Source organism: Diceros bicornis, chromosome 27, assembly GCF_020826845.1.
Source record: "Diceros bicornis minor isolate mBicDic1 chromosome 27, mDicBic1.mat.cur, whole genome shotgun sequence".
NCBI lineage: Eukaryota > Metazoa > Chordata > Mammalia > Perissodactyla > Rhinocerotidae > Diceros > Diceros bicornis.
Window position 1 is genome coordinate 21,490,482 of NC_080766.1, and position 18,164 is coordinate 21,508,645.

General features: G+C 33.0%; 1 pseudogene; it reads left to right on the forward strand.

Annotated features, from left to right (window-relative positions):
* Positions 1-1,098: 1,098 nt before the first annotated feature.
* Positions 1,099-2,297, forward strand: LOC131423052 (magnesium transporter NIPA2-like; annotated as a pseudogene).
* The last annotated feature ends 15,867 nt before the right edge of the window (positions 2,298-18,164 follow it).

Genomic DNA, 18,164 nt, shown 5'->3' on the forward strand with positions numbered 1-18,164 from the left:
TCCTTTAATTTTTTTTCTGGAAGAGAAAAAACAAAGTATTGAAATTTTGTGTGTTTTTTCTTGTTTGTTTTGGTTTGTGTTGAATGTGAAAGTCTGAAGAATCTCAATGTGGGGCCAGTAATATATGGCTGACAAAGAAATATATGTCTGGACCTGATAAAAGGGTATAAACAAAAGTTCAGATTTGATAATTATAAGAATATATGCAGGGAATGAAAACAAGCAATTGGGGGTCCATGTGTAGTGTGTTCATTAGAGAAGTTGAGGAGGTACAAGTTGATAATAAGATTCTGGGAATCGTCAATAATGAGAGGACAGTCAGAGAAAGAAGACTCAATGAAGACACTTGAGAAAGAATGTTCAGGAAAACTGGAGTAAAACCTTGATGTCTTGGAGTCATAATAAAGAAAAAGAAGAGAGAATCACAATGTAGAACAATGTGCCAATGGTATAAAATGCTTCAGAGAGATTAAATAGGAATTAAAATGTATCCATTTGATTGAGCAATCAGTAGTTTTATGGGGGTCACATTTATGAGTCATTCAGTGAGATGGGAAAAGTGCATGCTTAAACGCAGTAAGTGAAAAAAGCTGATGAGGTGATGAACTGATTATAAATCATGGTTTGGATAACCTCAGATAAGTAGACTGGCAAACCAAACGTAGGCAAGGAAACAGCAGAGTAAGTATTGGAGGAAGGAGGGATATGCTATTGAGTTTTTTTCAGCCTCATGGCATCTATATTTTATCTGTTCAGGAGGAAACATGATCCCTGACAGAAAAATGTAGAGGGTAGGATGAGTTGCCTGTTTGGAAAAAGAGGCATATAAGGCGAATAGGTCAAAGTTTTGACATAGTTACCTTGAGTGAAATTATGACCTAAAATCAATTACACAAAACTGATACTTAGCAAGAATGGGAGATAAAAGAAGTTATGCCCCAGACTCATGTCTAGATGCTGATCGGACATATTTCCTGTGTCAAGATCTACTTGCATACTGAATTTTACAGCTCTTTAAATGAAATGTAAAGGGCACCAGCTGTGCCCAGGGCCTCCTTAGTGGTGGTGCCTGGGTCCTGGTGGCAGCTATAGCCCAAGATGATACTGGTGAGGTACCATTTTAGCATTCACTCAGGGAGGAGGCAGTGCATATATTTGGCTATAGTCTCAACATTTGCACTTGCCATTGGATGGCCAGTATGGAGATGTGACAGCTTGTGATTCTTTGACTCTAGAAGAACAAATATTTATTGCAACTCAGACTAGCCATGTATGTGTTAAAGAATGGTTGCAGCAGGCTAGACTGATATCAATGGGAGCTGGGCAGAAAACAGAGACAGTGAGATATGAAGCACAAGAGGGATTCACCATGCCATCACTGGCTTAAAAATGGAGGCAGCCGCATGACATGGAACATAGGTAGCCTCTAGATATTGTGGAGATGGCCAACTTTGCTGCTTATATGTACAATGGACATATTAGTGACTATTTTAGAAGCTCTTCATGTCCTAGTAAGTGCTATTTTTTTTCATACTTTCTAAACAAAAGACTAAATCTTCATGGGAGCATTGGGTATTTGTTACGCTGCCCTGGATCTCCAATTACAGTCATTCATGCTTCAAAAGAAGAGAGGCTAGAGACTTTAATAAAATGTCTCACAAGCTAATTGATCTGAGTTTGGGGTTTTTTTAAACTTTTGTGATCATTGTGTCCTTGATGTTAATCTTTGTGGTAGGATCTTGCTCTAGACAGACTGACATTTATATAATGATATATTCTGTAATTAAAGCATTTTTAGTATCCTATTTTAAAGGCCTGGACATTGTTATTAAATAACTTCTTGTGGGCAAGTCTGTACTGCACATCCCTTGGCTTGGATTCTTCTACTGAGTTTTATAGTCTGTCTAAGTACAGAGATTAATTATCTAAATAGGTCCTGGGTATATTCAACACTTCTATAGTGATTCCGTTATATTAGGTATTCTTTACAATATCAATTTTGACTAGTTCAGCTCTTCCTTTTAAGAGGCGACAAGATATGCCTGCTGATAGTACTTTGAGCATCTACTTTACAATTTTGTGGGGAAAAAATTGTAATATTTTTCTGCCTTTAAAGATGTCAGTTTTCATCTACCAAGAGGGCCTACATCTTTTCAAAAAGATGAAAAAGTAATGAATGACAATCTCTCTAATATGTATACAATTCTTAATAATAATGAAGAAAATTTAACTGGTGTAATTGAACAGCAAACTGGAGAAAAATCCCCTAGAGAAATGGAAATCTGATAGCTTTATGAAGAAAAATATTTAAAAGGCTAATCTGTAATTCTGCTACTAAATGATTTGAATATCAAATGTGTCTGAAAAAGGATTTTCCTCGTGTTAAGCAGAATTTTAAGATGTCCCCTGTGACCTTTATCTCCAGGTGTTACTACCATGATTATGTTATGTTACATGGAAAAAGAGATGTTGCAGATGTAGGTAAGATTACGAAGGAGTTGACTGTAAAATAGAGAAATTATTCTGGTAGTGCTAATCTAATCTCTTGAGCCCTTTTAAAGCAGAGAGTTTTCTCACTGTTGGCAGAAAATGAAGTCAGAGGGATTTGAAGCACGAGAAGGATTTACCATGCCATTGTTGGCTTGAAAATGAAGAGAGCATATGAAAAGGAATGCAGATGATATCTAGAAACCAAAAGTAGTTCCTGGCTGACAGCCAGAAAGGGAACAGGGACTTCAGTTCTACAATGACAAGAAACTGAATGCAGCCAACAACCTGAGTAATATTGGAAGAGAATTCTTCCCCAGAGCCTCCAGATAAGAACTCAGCATCTTGACTCGACATCTTGACTTTGGCCTTGTGAGAAACTACGCAGACACCCAGCTGAACCTGTCTACTTCTCATCTACAGAAACTGAGGTAATGAAAGAATGTTGTTTCAAGCCACTAAGTTTCTGGTAATTTGTTACTCAACAATAGAAAACTAAAACAGTCCTCAAATAACGTTCTCTAAAGACAGTCATCTTAAGGTTTTCTAATTTAAAACAAGAACAAAGACCTCTCAAAATTACACGATAGTAGGTCACAAAAATGACCTCAGTGTATGCTTCGTTTCTAATTCTATTAACATCCTTTTATTCTAGATATATATTTTAAATGTTGACTCCTTCACCAAGAGCTAAATGCACTAACGGCAATTTTAAGGATAAACAAACGCTTTATTTCCTCGTTGATGAAATAAAAAGTGTAAAACTTTGAGATGCACTAGTATGCTAAGCCTCTTGTTTGGTAAATTTGCGTTTTATTTGGTTTTAAAACTTAAGGCAGAAAAATGAATATCCACTGCTGTATGTGATAGATTGTATTATTTGCCCCAAATTATTTCTAATCTGCCCAACCTCATGTGGCTTCCTTGTGGGTTCATTATACCTTCGCACATCTCATTGACTAACTACAAGACTTATTTTGGCAGATGGAACAAAGAGGGAAGTAAAAGTGGGTCAAGTTGTGAAGTAAAGCCATAAGAGGCATGGCCAGTTTCTCCTTGTCCTTTTGGAGCTTTTCCCACCTGCCATGAAAGAGGCCCCAGGTGAGTGTGGCAGCTTCAGCCTGGATGCCACCTTCAGCCGTGGTTCCACAATGAAGATACACGGAGGTGACCTGGACTCAACTCAAGTCTGGAGTCCAGCCCAGCCCAGATGTATCCAGGGGCTCCCAGATGGGATCAGCTTAACCCTAAGCAACATGTATATTTCTAAGTAAGAAATAAGTGCTTGTTTTATAGCCATCGATATTTTGGGAGTTTTTGTAACACAGCATTATCTCAACAAGAATTTGACCAGTAGAGTCTAATACCGGATATACTTTATGAAGAGTATGTCATATAATGTCTTGGGTATAGGAGAGGTATTATCAATTTTCTTATCGTAACAATAGGAATAATCCTGCTTTTACTAATGCGCTTGACCCTGACCTAACAAAAGAGCAGTAACAGCTGAAGGCTCCATTTTACTTTCCATTTTGATATTAATCCCTTTAAATTTAGCTTCCTCTGATCGATGTGCAATAGGAATAGAACCTAAACGATAATTTTTACATAGGACAGAATGTTTTATAACTTTCTACAATGTCATTCGTATTCAAAACATAAACATGTTTCCTCTTAATTGAGGTTGATGGTCTAGTCATAATCACTTCCTTTAGATGCAAAAAGTATCTGTTTTGAACCCAAGATGATTATGGTAAGCAATTATGTCACATGGTAAACTATCCATAAATATTGAATGACCGAAACAAATGCAACAACAAGTAAGTGACACAGTGACACAATGAATAAATCCAGTTCTTAGCCATTAAATACTATCCTTGAAGACTGAACAGAAGGCTTTTACAATTTGCTGAAAATGAAAGGGAAGTTTAAAATCCTCATATATTACTGGGAAGGAAAGCATTAAGCAGCTGGACTAGAAACTTTTTAATCCTATAATAAAGAGAGGGGCAGTCCAAGGCAGGAAACAAGGCAAGGTACAGGATTCAGCTCCTGTCGAGAACAGTAAAGACAAATGTATTGATAAACAGAGGAAATGGTTTTGGCAGCAATAGAGTACTTATCTTTGGGATGTGTTTAGTAGAATCCACCTGATTGGCTAGGATTGCTTAAAGCAAACAAACCTGGAATCTCTGGATTTATCTGCAGGTTTCCCTGGAAAATGTCATGTAAGCTATATAACAATCTGAATGTAAAATGGAAATGTTTTATGAACTACATTCCTCCATTTGGGTGTGCACACCTTATGTAGAAACCTCATCTATTAACCTGGGCTACAGAAGGTCTGAGAAGAAAGGAGCTGGGAGATGAACCAAGACTGGTGCCCCCAACTCTCCCTCTTCACTCGTGCAGCTTGCTCTCTCATATACCTGAAATGATTAGTCAAGCTTGCTGTTGGGTAATATCTCTGATCCATGTAAGTCTAATTGGACAATCCCATTCTTTGTGGTATCTAAATCATTTAAAATAACTAAATTTAATTAGAGTATTACAGACTTCTAACGGTTAAGAGATGGGAAATGTACTGGCCCTTTTGTTTGTCTGTTTTATTTTTAAACAGATGTCTAAGGTATGTCTAATTCTTAACAAGTTTTAAAAATTCCATTTTTACATAGATGACGCTGTATCTAGATATACATAGATGAGTATGCCTAATTGTTAGACATTTCCATTACGTCAATCAATATACTACAAGTCTTTTACATAAAAAAATAGATTTTTAAAATTTAGAATCAATAAAACAGACACCTTCTTCTAATCATTGTAGCACATGATTATACATAAAATTATTTTATTAATGGTACATATATCTGAATTCAAATGACAAATGATTTTCCCTATTTTGAGCATCTAGCATCATGGAAAACAGAAAGTAACTTGATGTAGGAGAGCTGCCTTGTGCCAGGACAGAGCACTACCTCTGACTATCAAAAATTAGGCTCTGCCTCATTTCCCAAGTAATCAATTTCACAGTGCGACTATTTAGTCTGCTTTACAGATGAATGTAATACAGGGGAAAGGCTTTGAAATGTATTATTATGTCTACTTAAGGAAAATACATTTTCGAGTACAGTACTTAAGCTAAAAATTTTACAATGCCTAATGGGAAACAAACTGCACTAAAGGCTAAGTGGAAAGAATGGATGTTCAATTGGCTATAGGGAAAAATAGATAAGTATATTGAAAGAAAACCAGAACACAGCCGAATAGGCCCTACCTATTTGACACTCTAGTCCTTCCCTGAAACTTTTCTGAGATTGTAAACAAGTCCAGGCCATGCTGTTCTTAAACATAGCAAACAGAAACATTTTACTGTAATACCTAAGATACGTGACACTAATTGGAAATATTTTGTAATATTGAGTATATACAAATATGCAAGCATAAACCTTTCACATATTATTGAAAATAAAACATGTAAGAATGCATGAGAAGAGTCAATAATTTTTGTAGTATATAAAATGTAATATATGGCAATGAAACAAAGTTTTTCTAGAGATGTTTCAGAAGGATATTTTAAATATATTACATGATTGATATTAAATTTTTATTAAAATTATGTTAAGAAAAAACATGCTTTCTTTTAAATAGCATAAAATGTGAATGATTTGTGAATAAACATATTTTGAAATACTAGTTTCTATACAGTTGCATAAATAAGGATACAGATTTATATAAATTATGCAATTTTAAATCTTTAAAATTTTCATACTGTTAGAGAGAATCTCCAAAGGATTATATTTGTGCAAATATTTATGTATATAAACAGATATTTATCTATCCAGTTAGAAAACCTTTAAGCATTTTGATCAATATTTTTTAAATAATATAGTAATTTTTTTTTGTATAATACGTAGAGTCAAAACAAAACATTCTAACAAGTAATCAGTTTTCTTTCATCCTTTTGATCCAAAAATCGAGTTTGACTACAGAGTCTGGAGAACTCAGGGAGACAAACAACTTCAGAAGCAAACTAAGATTTTTATTTATAAATTCTGAGTAAAATCCAGTCTCTTTCAGAAGAATTTTCTTCGGTCATAAATAAAGATATGTTCTCAAAACATGAACTATCACCACATTAGTATCTTTCTTATGGATATAGAGCAACTTATAACCTACTCTTTTATATTATTTACTTATTTATTTATGCATTTCTTTATTTTTGCCCAGTTAATGTAAAGATTTTAAGTTTAACTTTGTTTCTCTTTAACCATGTAGTTAAGATATTTATGGGAAATATTTTCATTGTTTTTTACTTGCGAGTGTAAAACTTGTCTTTATCGCTTCTAATCATAAATTAATTGAATAACAAATATATTATGCCATCTAATAAAAGCTCCAGATTTCAGAAAAGATGAGAGTAGCATCTAGATGTGTCATTATTCATGACCTATCAGGAAGCTTAGGGTCTGAACCAGGAATATGGGTTGACATACCTTTTCTTTGCCTTTTCTAACAAATATAGACAGTCCTGTCTGCCAGCGTTTTTAGAAAGTGTCAGAAATGATTTTGTTTCATTTATTCACACATTGTAGAAATCAGTATGATTAAAATTTTTGATCCAAGGAGGAAGCAGCTTTATTTTTAAGACAGGCTTAACTTTTTAAGAAGGAGCAAGGGTTTGTTAAATTGCTCTTTGACTCAGCTAATTAACCTCACTTTCATCTAACTTGTACTTGGTATTCCTTGGACTTTCATGCTCTAAATCAACAAATTTGCTAAATTCTTATGTTTATTTTAAATTGAGATACGATAAACAAAACAAAAATCTGTTAGAAAACGGCCTGAGATGTTTGTTGTTGTGAAATAGACAGACATAGGCAGCTGTAAGTTCTGTGGCAGAATAAGTTCATTTTATTCTGTATAATTAAAGTAAATAACCTTATGGACTTTGAATAGTCATAGCTAATGCTCATCTTAGGGCAAGACATAGCTTTGCACGTATCTGCATATATCTATACATGTGTAGGATTCCACTTAGAAAGCCATTTGTAATTAAGAAATGTTTTTTGAGAACTCTAAGAAAATCAATATTTTTCTAATATGTTAGCACATTCCGGGAGATACAACATTGTTGTTTCAGGTTTTATTGGCATTGAGGCATTACCAATGTAACATGGCAAAGTAATATGGTAAAATAAAATTGAAATTAAATATCATAAAGTGTTAAGGGAACTAAGGGTCATTTTAACCCAGAAAGAGTAGAAAAGGTTTCATATAGGGTATATAAATTGAACTATACTTTCATAGATGGGTAGGATTCGGAAAAGTGAAGAAGATAAAAGACATTCTAGATAATAGCAAGCACTAATACAAATGAAAAAAGAGTTTGATATGTGAATAAAATGGCATAAATAAAAATTTGGAAACCCCAATACCATCAAATCAAGCTAGATACACTATATATGCTAGTAAGTTCTAGTGGAAAGCAGTAGATTTGAAACAACGCATGCTTCCCCATTTTTCCTTTTTCTAGTAATAAAATCTCTTTCCTGGTGAGAGTTAGTGCATTGTCTTCACCTGAGACAAGGAAGAATAAATGAGCCAGATCTAGGCAGACATCCTAGTCCTCTGACAAAGTGATTTGTTCATAGAGAGAAAAGTGAACACCACTGTGTTAATCAGACTCTCTCTATGATTTTTGATGCTGAGAAAGAAAGAAGTGCTGGGATTTCTGGAGAGAGATATAGTCCTGGAAAGATCAATTTGCCATCTAGGTTGGCCTTATTTGGCATCTTAACTTTAATATTTATATCTAAATTTGTTTAAACCCAGAGCTTTGCATAATAAAGGAGCTAAAATGAAAGAGAATGGAGTCCAGAGGTAGAGAAAAAGAAAAGGAGAGAACTGACAACATCATTTTAGCATCCAAACTTATCCTTCCCTGACTTATATAAGTCAAAAAAAATCTCCTTCTTGTCTTTCTTTCTTTAACATGTAATTAAATAAATAGGCTTTAAAGTTGGAACGGTTATAAATGTAGGCAAAAAGTTGGCTACAGAAGTAAGAAGATATTTAGTGTATTTAATCTGTCGGTAATAATAATAAATCACTTTTTGAATATTTTCCAGTAGAACAATGTAAATGCCTTGTCCTTATACTCAGGAAGGTGCCTGGCTGAGTGTCCTCCCAGATTATAGAAAGTGGTCTAGAAAGTGGAATAAATGAGGAATCAAATCGTCATGCTATGAAAAACAAATAAAATACATCTCAATCCCCTTGTTCAATGAAAGTGTTTATATTTTCTTTTTCTTCCTTTATTCTATCTACTTTTATTTGGTTATTTCCATCCTAGTACAGAAGATTTAGCTAATTTACTAATATAATTTCAGTGGAAAAATAATACGATAAATTCTATACATGACGAGAGAAATATTATCTTAGTGTATGTGATGGACATCAAAACAATAGACCTAATAGAATAGAAGGATCATCCATTCTCTAGAATTATGGCAGGGGAAAAAAAGAGAACAACTTGCCTGATAGTCTGATATATATCTAAGTGCTTAATTATTAAACCAATGAATAAACCTTTATTTTGTAGAAAACAGAAAGTAACTGCAGGATAGTTAATGACGTAATCAAATGAACAGAATAATGAAAAGAATAGTAACATAAAAGTTTTAAGAAGATCAATCTTGCAGCCTTTGCTAGATAATGGAGCGTGTGTGTGTGTATGCATGCACGTGTGCAACTGTTAAGAAAGGTACTTTGTAGGTTTAGGAGAGAGTAGCTTAGAAATATTGTATTGTTATAATTTCTCTGCTAGTTTAGTCTAAGTCCAAAGCTATGTGTTCTTTTTTGAATCTCTTTGTTGCAGTATCAAAGCAAGCATGTAGTCGACAAAGCTGATGGATCTGCCAATAAGTCTTTGAAAAGTCTACAGATTAGAAGTCTAGTCAGGCTCAGCTGCGTCCTCAGCTAAGGGCCCTATAAAGCCTAAACAAGGGGTCTATTGTGCTCTTCTCTGGAGGGATCTGCTTCCAAGCTCATTCAGGTTCTCAACAGAATTCAACTCTTTGTGGTTGTAGGATTGAGATCCCAGTTTCCTTTCTGGTTGTTAGCCAGAGACCGCTCTCAGATTCCATAGGCCAACTGCATTCTTGGGCACATGGCCACTTCCATCTTCCAGCCAGCAATGGTGGATTGAATGTTTTTCATGCTTCAAATCTCTGACTTCCTCTTCTGCTCCCAGCCTGAGAAAACTCTCTACTTTGTAAGGATGCATGGGATTAGATGAAGCCCAGTCAGAAATGTCTCTATCTAAAGGTCAACAAACTAGTAACCTTAACTACATCTGCAAAATGCTCTTTAGCCATTTAATTATTTATTATTAATAAAATAATCACTGGAGTAATGCCAGAGGCAAAGGTTACAAAGGTCATTTTTTTTTAAATTGTGGTAAGAACACTTAAGATCTACCATCTTAACAAATGTTTAAGTGCACAATACAGTATTGTTAACTAGAGGCACAATGTTGCACAGCAGATCTCTAGAATTGACCCACCTTGCATAACTGAAATATTTTACCCATTGAACAACAGCCTCTCATTTCCCCTGGCAACCACGATTCTCTTCTCTGCTTTCAAGAATTTGACTGTCTTAGATACCTCATATAAATGAATTCATGTGGTATTTGTCTTTCTGTGACTGGCTTCCTTCACTTAACATAATGTCCTCCAAGTTCATCCCTGTTGCTGCATATGGCAGGATTTTCCTATTTTTTAAAGCTGAATAATATTCCATTGTATGTATATACCACATTTTCTTTATCCATTCATCCATAGATGGACATTTACATTGTTTTCCTTCCTTGGTTATTATGAATAATGCTGCAATGAACATGAGTATGCAGATAACTCTTTGAGAACCTGATTTCAATTTTTTTGGAATATACCCAGAAGTGGGATTGTTGTATTATATGGTAGCTCTATTTTTAATTTTTGAGGAATCTCCATAGTGTTTTCCATAGCAAATGCACTATTTTACACGCCTACCAAGAGTGTACAAGGATTCCAATTTCTCTATATCCTCAAAAACACCTGCTATCTTTTGTTTGTTTTTTAATGTTTTTGATAAAATAGCTAACTTAACAGGTATGAGGTGATGTCTTATTGTGGTTTTGATTTACATTCCCTTGATGACAAGTCAAGTTGAGCACCTCTTCATGTACCTGTTGGCCATTTGTATGTCTTCTTTGAAGAAATATCTATTCATTTGCCTATTTTTTAATCAAGATTTTTTTTGGCTGAGGAAGATTAGCCCTGAGCTAACATCTGTTGCCAATCCTCCTCTTTTTTTGCTTGAGAAAGATAAGCCCTAAGCTAACGTCTGTGCCACTCTTCCTCTATTTTTTTGTATGTGGGTCACCACCACAGTGTGGCTGATGAGTGGTGTTGGTCCACCCCAGGGATCCAAACCAGTGAACCCAGGACGCCAAAGCAGAATGTGCTGAACCCAATCACTATGACACACGGCTGGGCCCTATTTGTGTTTTTTTTATTGAGTTGTAGAAGTTCCCTATACATTTTGGAGATAAAACTCTTATCAGATATATAGTTTACATATATTTTCTCTTATTTCATAGGTTGCCTTTCCATTCCGTTGTTTTCTTTGCTGTGCAGAAAGTTTTTAGTTTGATAGAGTTCCACTTGTCTGTTTTTATTTTTGTTATTTGTGCTTTTTGTGTCATATCCAAGAAATTATTGCCAAGATGAATTTTCCCCTATGCTTTCTTCCAAGAGTTTTGATTTTCAGGTCTTATATTTAAGTCTCTAATCCATTTTGAGTTGATTATTGTGTAGTGTAGAATATAGGTTAAGGTCAGTCTTTTGTATGGGGATATCCAGTTTTCCCAACATCATCTGTTGAATAGACTATCCTTTCCGCATTGCGTAGCTTTGGGAACCTTGTCAAAGATCATTTGATCATATATACGAGGGTTTATTTCTGGGCTCTCTATTCTGTTCCACTGATTATATGTCTCTCTTTAAGCCAGTACCATATTGTTTTCATTACTGTAGCTTTGTAACATCTTTTGAAGTCAGGAAGTGTGAGGCCTCCAGTTTTGTTTTTCTTTTTCAAGAGCGTTTTGGCTATTTGGGGCCCTTCGAGATTCCATATGAATTTTAGGATTGTTTTTTCTATTTCTGTAAAAATGCCATTTGGATTAAATGGGCATAGCATTCAACAAAGCCATCTTAAAATTCTGTCTAATACAAGGAAAATGCATTTTTAAACAGATTCTGATGTTCAAATTGATTTAATAGCAGAATTACATTTAAATATTAGCTTTTTAAATATGTCCCTCAAAAAGTCATCATATTTTCATTTCTTTAGGAGATTTTTTTTATCAGTTTTCTGTTCCATTCCACAGGTTAAATTGTCTTCATTATCTCAAAGAATTGCATACATGTCAGAAAGATGTCCATTCATTGGTTTTTGTTTCTTACAAAAGACACACAAAAATTTGTTAGATGACAAGTGACAACTTTAAAAGCATAAAAATATCCCCACAATGATAGCAAGGAATCTACTCAAGTCTGAAAACATCATCAATAGGCATAATTTCTAGTCCTTAAAAAAATAGTTGAACAAAATAAAATGATGTTATAAAGAATATGTAAAAATCCTATGGTCCACATTCCCTCAAAATTTGTTTATAAAATATGAATAAAATATTGTTTGTAGCCCTCACTTAACCCTGTACACTTAGTAATTTTTTTATAAATTTACAGTTCTTTAGTAAGATTGTAAATAATCTCAGTAGGTATAGGGAGTTTCAAATATTACAAGTTAAACAGACTACAAAATTTTCTTTCAATAAGAAATACAAATTAACATTTTCTTTGAAATAACACCTGTTACCAAATTAATGAAACTATTATTTTCAACAAAATTAGAATTACTACTAGCTACTCATAAATGCTTACTTTTAAAACTCCTTGAGGGAAAGAGTTAATTCAAAGATCTTTTACCAGAAATAGGATTTTAACTATTATGGAAGATAAGTTCAATAGTGGATATATATTGTTTGATATACATGAACAGTAATTACAATTTTTGAGTAGTATCAAATATTTATGTAGGCCACTGAGTATCTTTATACACTTAAAAAGTGAAATGAGTCATAGAAAAAATAAATTAACTAAATTAATCATAGAACACAAATGCTATCAAGAAACTTCACACTTGAGTAGTGATTTCCGTTTCAGGTTTCCAAGTTCCGTCAAATTTTCATTGCTAGTAAAAATTAGAAGAAAGTGGTAAAATATGTAATCATAAACACTGATTAATCCTTAAATACATGCTGTTTGTTCATAAAATTAATACTCACAGGTCATATTTGTCAGGAATAAATTTTGTCCTCAATTTTTTTTATTTCCTTTTTTTTGCATTGCATTGCAAAATGTCTCAAGATATGAATTCGCAAATGATGACTCTTTCCAAGAAAAGTGGTAATATACCAGATAAAAAAGACCTGAAGTGATATTGAGTATGCATTAAAAATATTAAATATTATCAAATTAGAGGCATTAAATGCAATCTATTAATTTGATCGTTTATTTTCAGCTGTATCCTAATTGGTGTGTCTTAGCGTATGAATGAGTGTATGTTTACATATATGTTTACATATGTACATACGTATCGATAGATTTACATATACATGTGTTTATGTGTTAGAGTGAAAGGAAATATGGTTATCTGAAAGACTGTAGATAATATTTAAATTACTAATATTGGTAGTTTACAGTGAATACGATTGAATATTCCAGAGTATTCATTTCTGTGTTTTAAATCAGTTGAATTGTTCACTTCTATACAGGCTGTTTCAAAAGTTTATGAGCAAAAACACATTCATCCAAGCAAAGTAAGGGATAGAAAACAACTAAATTTGACTTTTATTTTACTCAACAATGTATCCTATTATCAAATTGTTCAATTTTTAAGTTAAGAACTTATAAATTTGTTTAAAATTCCTATATATTTATTCAAAATTTAAAATACTGGGGGCACCATTGCTTTAGTCCTCAATCACTGAATTATATGTAAGATCTGACAACCCTGCCTCTACTTGGGTATTTATATGTGAATTATCAAGCAATTATAGGCCAGTCATAACTTGTCTGCTATTTGGAAAGTAGAACGTTTGAACTATTAGATAAATTCAGTTTATATAAAGAGTGAATCAAGATGTCAGTCTACATGGAGAGCCAATTTAGTTCCTCAATTATATCCTTTGCCTGTTTAAGTTAGCAATTTAATAGAATAATGGACTAGATTTTGAGCTAAGGAATAACCTTAAAGAAATAATTTTAATATTTGATAACATTGGTAGACACATTCATTAGTAATTAAAGTGGCAATCAGAGAATGGAATAACAGTGAATTATGGAAAGATTATAATAAAGATGGTCTTTAATTCTCAATGGAAATATGTATTTGCACATCTTAAGAAGATTTGAGGAAATATGTTTAACTGAAAATTTTCAGCAAATAATATTGAAAATAAAAAATTGAAAGAATAGAAAAGTTAAAATATATTTGGTCTATTTATTTGTCTATATTTTGTACATATTTAGTTAATTATGAAAAATGTCAGGAGTCAGAAAATAATACTACCAACCAGAACCCCGAGGTGATTTGATTATATCAATTTGAGTGTCTTTTTTATAAATGATTACATATCTTAACATTTCCAAGATTGTAAATGCTCTCGTTTTAATATATTTATGATTATGTGCATAATTTCTTCAAATATACAACCTCTGTCAGTATTAGCTTTGCTTCTTAATTCAGTAAAATGACTTTTGGGTCCATAGTTTATACTACACTATTTCTGATCATCCTCCTATCAAAAGGTCAGATAAAAATGGTGATAACTGAACTGATGAGACTAATCGATTTTTGTACTGGTTCAGTTAACGACACACTACAAATGAGATGCTGCAAGTCATTTTAATTGCCAGTAAAATGGTACAATGGAACAACACAAAAATAGCAATTAAGTAATAATTATTTTAGTGTTTCTTGAAAGAGTATGATGAATATATGATTTTAGGGACTTGGGTTTTTCTTGGTGAATTACAAACATGTCAATATGATACAATATATACTATGAAAATATTTCCATTTATGAACAATACTTGGAAATGGTAAAATCTAAGTGATAGTTCCTTCTGGTTCATCAAAAGAGAGGGATCTGTTACATCATATTGCCTCTTGAAGTTAAGCATGAGGATGTGCGCTCTATGCCCTTTGCTTAATCTCATTGCCTGTCAGCTTTGCTTTTTCCATTTCAACCTTATAACTCTCAGAATATTAGTTACCGAGGAGGCTTCAGGTCATATCTTAGAAGGTCTCTGATTTATTTAATCACAGAGATTTCCTATTTAAGGTCAGTTATTACGTTATGTGTCACATCTCTTAAAAATTAAATATAGTCATCTTTATCTTTCTGCTCCACCTGAGGAGCCAATGTGTCATGCTTATTACCCAGCTCATAAGTTGCTCTTTAAAATGAATTGGAATTATTTGGCTTAAATAAAAAAACCTTTTATACATAAATTGAACACAACCTTAATTAAATTTATACTTTAAGAGGAAAGGCAATGATGCTTCACTATTAGTAGAGGGGAATAGCGGTAATTGTGCCCACAGTTTGAGAGATGATCCAGTTTTACTTTTACCTATTAGTAAGAAATATGTAAGTATTCTGGCAACTACTTTACAAGTTATCTATAAATCTTTTATTAAATCTCTGTGCTAATCTCTAGTGTAAACACTAACTTTTATTTTTATAATTATGACACTATTTTACTTCAGACATTATTTGATGAAAATTTTTCTAGTTGTTCTTAACTCATGTTAATGTAATTAAGCTTTTAAAACACATTTCATTTCCTAACACAAAATTAAAAGTTTTTCAATAAATTAAAACAAAATAATTGTTTTTAACATTACATATACATATTCAATGCCCATGGTGATTGCAAGCTTTGGGAATGGAAATTTAAACATTATCTCCATTCTTTTATAAACATATGCCCATAGGCTTGTGACTTGATATCAATTTTTATCTATACCTAGGAATAATAAGGTACATAATATAAACTAGCACAGAACCTGGAATATTGTAACCAATCAAAATAGTAGCTTTAATTTTAATTATAAAATATTTTATATAAAAACTACTTAATTGTTCTTTGAAAGTCCAGTTTTGTTTTGCTTTAATTTTGTCCTAATCTCTATTTAGTGTATATTTCCAATGATAATTTCTACTTTATATTTTAGCTCATTAAAGTATAGAACTGTTGAAAGTATAAAAGAGTAAGAAATCAGAATTTATAATCATAGAATTTTATAGTTGTTATATATCTTAAAGATCGTCTCATCCAGTAACTTCCTTTGTGAGACTGAGACTAGTTTTATAAAGCCCCCAGCTAGTTATTAGCAGACTAGTGATTAGAATTAAGTTATAACGATGACATTAAAACAATTGATCTAGAATGACAAACTGTCCCACAATGTGTATGACTCTTGAACTTTCATTGATTTCCTTATAAAAATAAATATAGTACACATATATTTTTGATGAATAGTTGTAAACTATTGAAACATTCTTATTCTATTAATTTGGTAGAAAATGCATATGTACATCACCACATTTTTCCCAATCCCTCTTTTTCTTCACTCCCATTGATTACAGGGTACAAGCAACTAAGTATATTTATTTGTCTAAATTACTTTCATTGTATGTGTAGTTGCTAGGAAAGTACCATCTGTTGAACCTGTCCTTATAGGAATTCAGAACATAATTTACGTATACTGTGTTAATTATCAACTGCTGTATAACAAATTATCCCCAAACTTTGTGGCTTACAGCAACAAAAGTTTATTGCTTTTATTATCTCCATTTCTGTGGGTCAAAAATGTGGGTGCTGCTCAGGTGAGTCTTCCAGCTCTGCTTACTCACATGGCTGCCTTCAAAGCAGCTGAACCCAGCAGCCATCTCAAGACGCTAATGAAGAGAAAACCCTTTCAAGCTCACTCAGGTGGTCGTTGGCAGGATTCAGTTCTCCGCATGCTATTGGCCAAAATCCTCCCTTGGCTCCTCGCTTTGTGGCCATCTTTATAGAAGACTCACAACATGGCTGTTGGCTTCATTAGAGTGAGCATGTGAGGAAGCAAGAGAGAGAGAGAACAAGGTGGCAATCACAATCTTTTGTAGCCTAATCCTAGAATTAACATCTCATAACGTAACCTGTGACATTTTATATTTATTAGAAGCAAGTTCCCAGTTCTCGTCTATATTCAAGTAGAGGGTATTACACAAGGGTATGAATACCAGGGGATGGGGACCATTGGGAGCCATTTCAGAAACTATCTACCATGGAAATTATAACTGAAGAAGTGGCTTTACCAATGTCTAAACTCTCCATAGAATTTTCCCTTGTTCATGTAGAAGTAGCTTTATTAAAAAAAAAAAAAAGAGAGATGACCAAGGGGTTTTATTCTAAGTACTACATTTTTTTCTTGATACATTTAAACAAAATTGTTGAGTTCCCTGCTACTCACTGAAACATTTTTTTTGCCTTTTTTCGAGAGAAGTGAAATATTTATAAAAGTCAAGATGATATTTGAGTAGTGATAAGCACTTAGGACTTACTTTCTAGTCCCAATTGTAAAGTTAGGAATCTATTTATATTTTTCATTTTTCTTTGCTTGTTATTTATTTGCAGCTATTCACTTAAAATTCCAAAACTCATATTATCATTTTATAAGTAGTTTTTTTTGTGACAAACATATTAAACTCAACCTCACACCACGAATGCTGAAGAAATCTCAGCATCTCAGAAGCACAAATCAAAACTTTAATAGACAAAAATCTATAAAATATTCCAGTACTGTACTTTTTAATTAAACTAAGCCCTCACTAAACTAGATAGATTCTCTTTTATAATATAGACCAAACAGATTGCTTTTCTGCTTCCCAATAGTAGACTCATTGTTAGAATATTAGAAATGTAATTCACACAGATGAGAATCTAAGAAAAGAAAGAAAATGAATTTATTAATGTAGAAGCCAATAATCTTAACAAGTGCAATATGTGACATGTAAAAATCAAGAAAATGTGTAAATCAAAAATATTTATAAAATCAGCAAAAATGTATAATCAGAAAGCACAATAAAATACAATCTGGATGTCTGAGTAGCATATTTTGCTTTAAAACAGAAACAAGTACTTCACAAATTTTGGGGAAGTTTATTAAATTTTTGTTGGAAGGATATATGTAATATGAATAGTGCAATACTTTAAAGTCAGGTGACTGTCACTTTTTACTTGTTTTGGATTTCATATTCATTTTATAGCTTGGGGTGTGTAATATCTTGACTGTGTCAACTTAAAAAGCAAATTTGCCTGTTATTTTATCTCAAAATGTGTTTATTTGGGAATAGTCCAAAGAACTGCAATTTGGGATGTGTATGCTACTGCAAACCATAGGCAAATCCAGCAAACCAAAAAGGGGAGCTGCTTTTATAGAGAAAAAGAGGGAGTGGGGAGGTACTGTTCTAAATGAAAGTCCATTGGGGGAAAGGAATAGCTCAGGGTGCC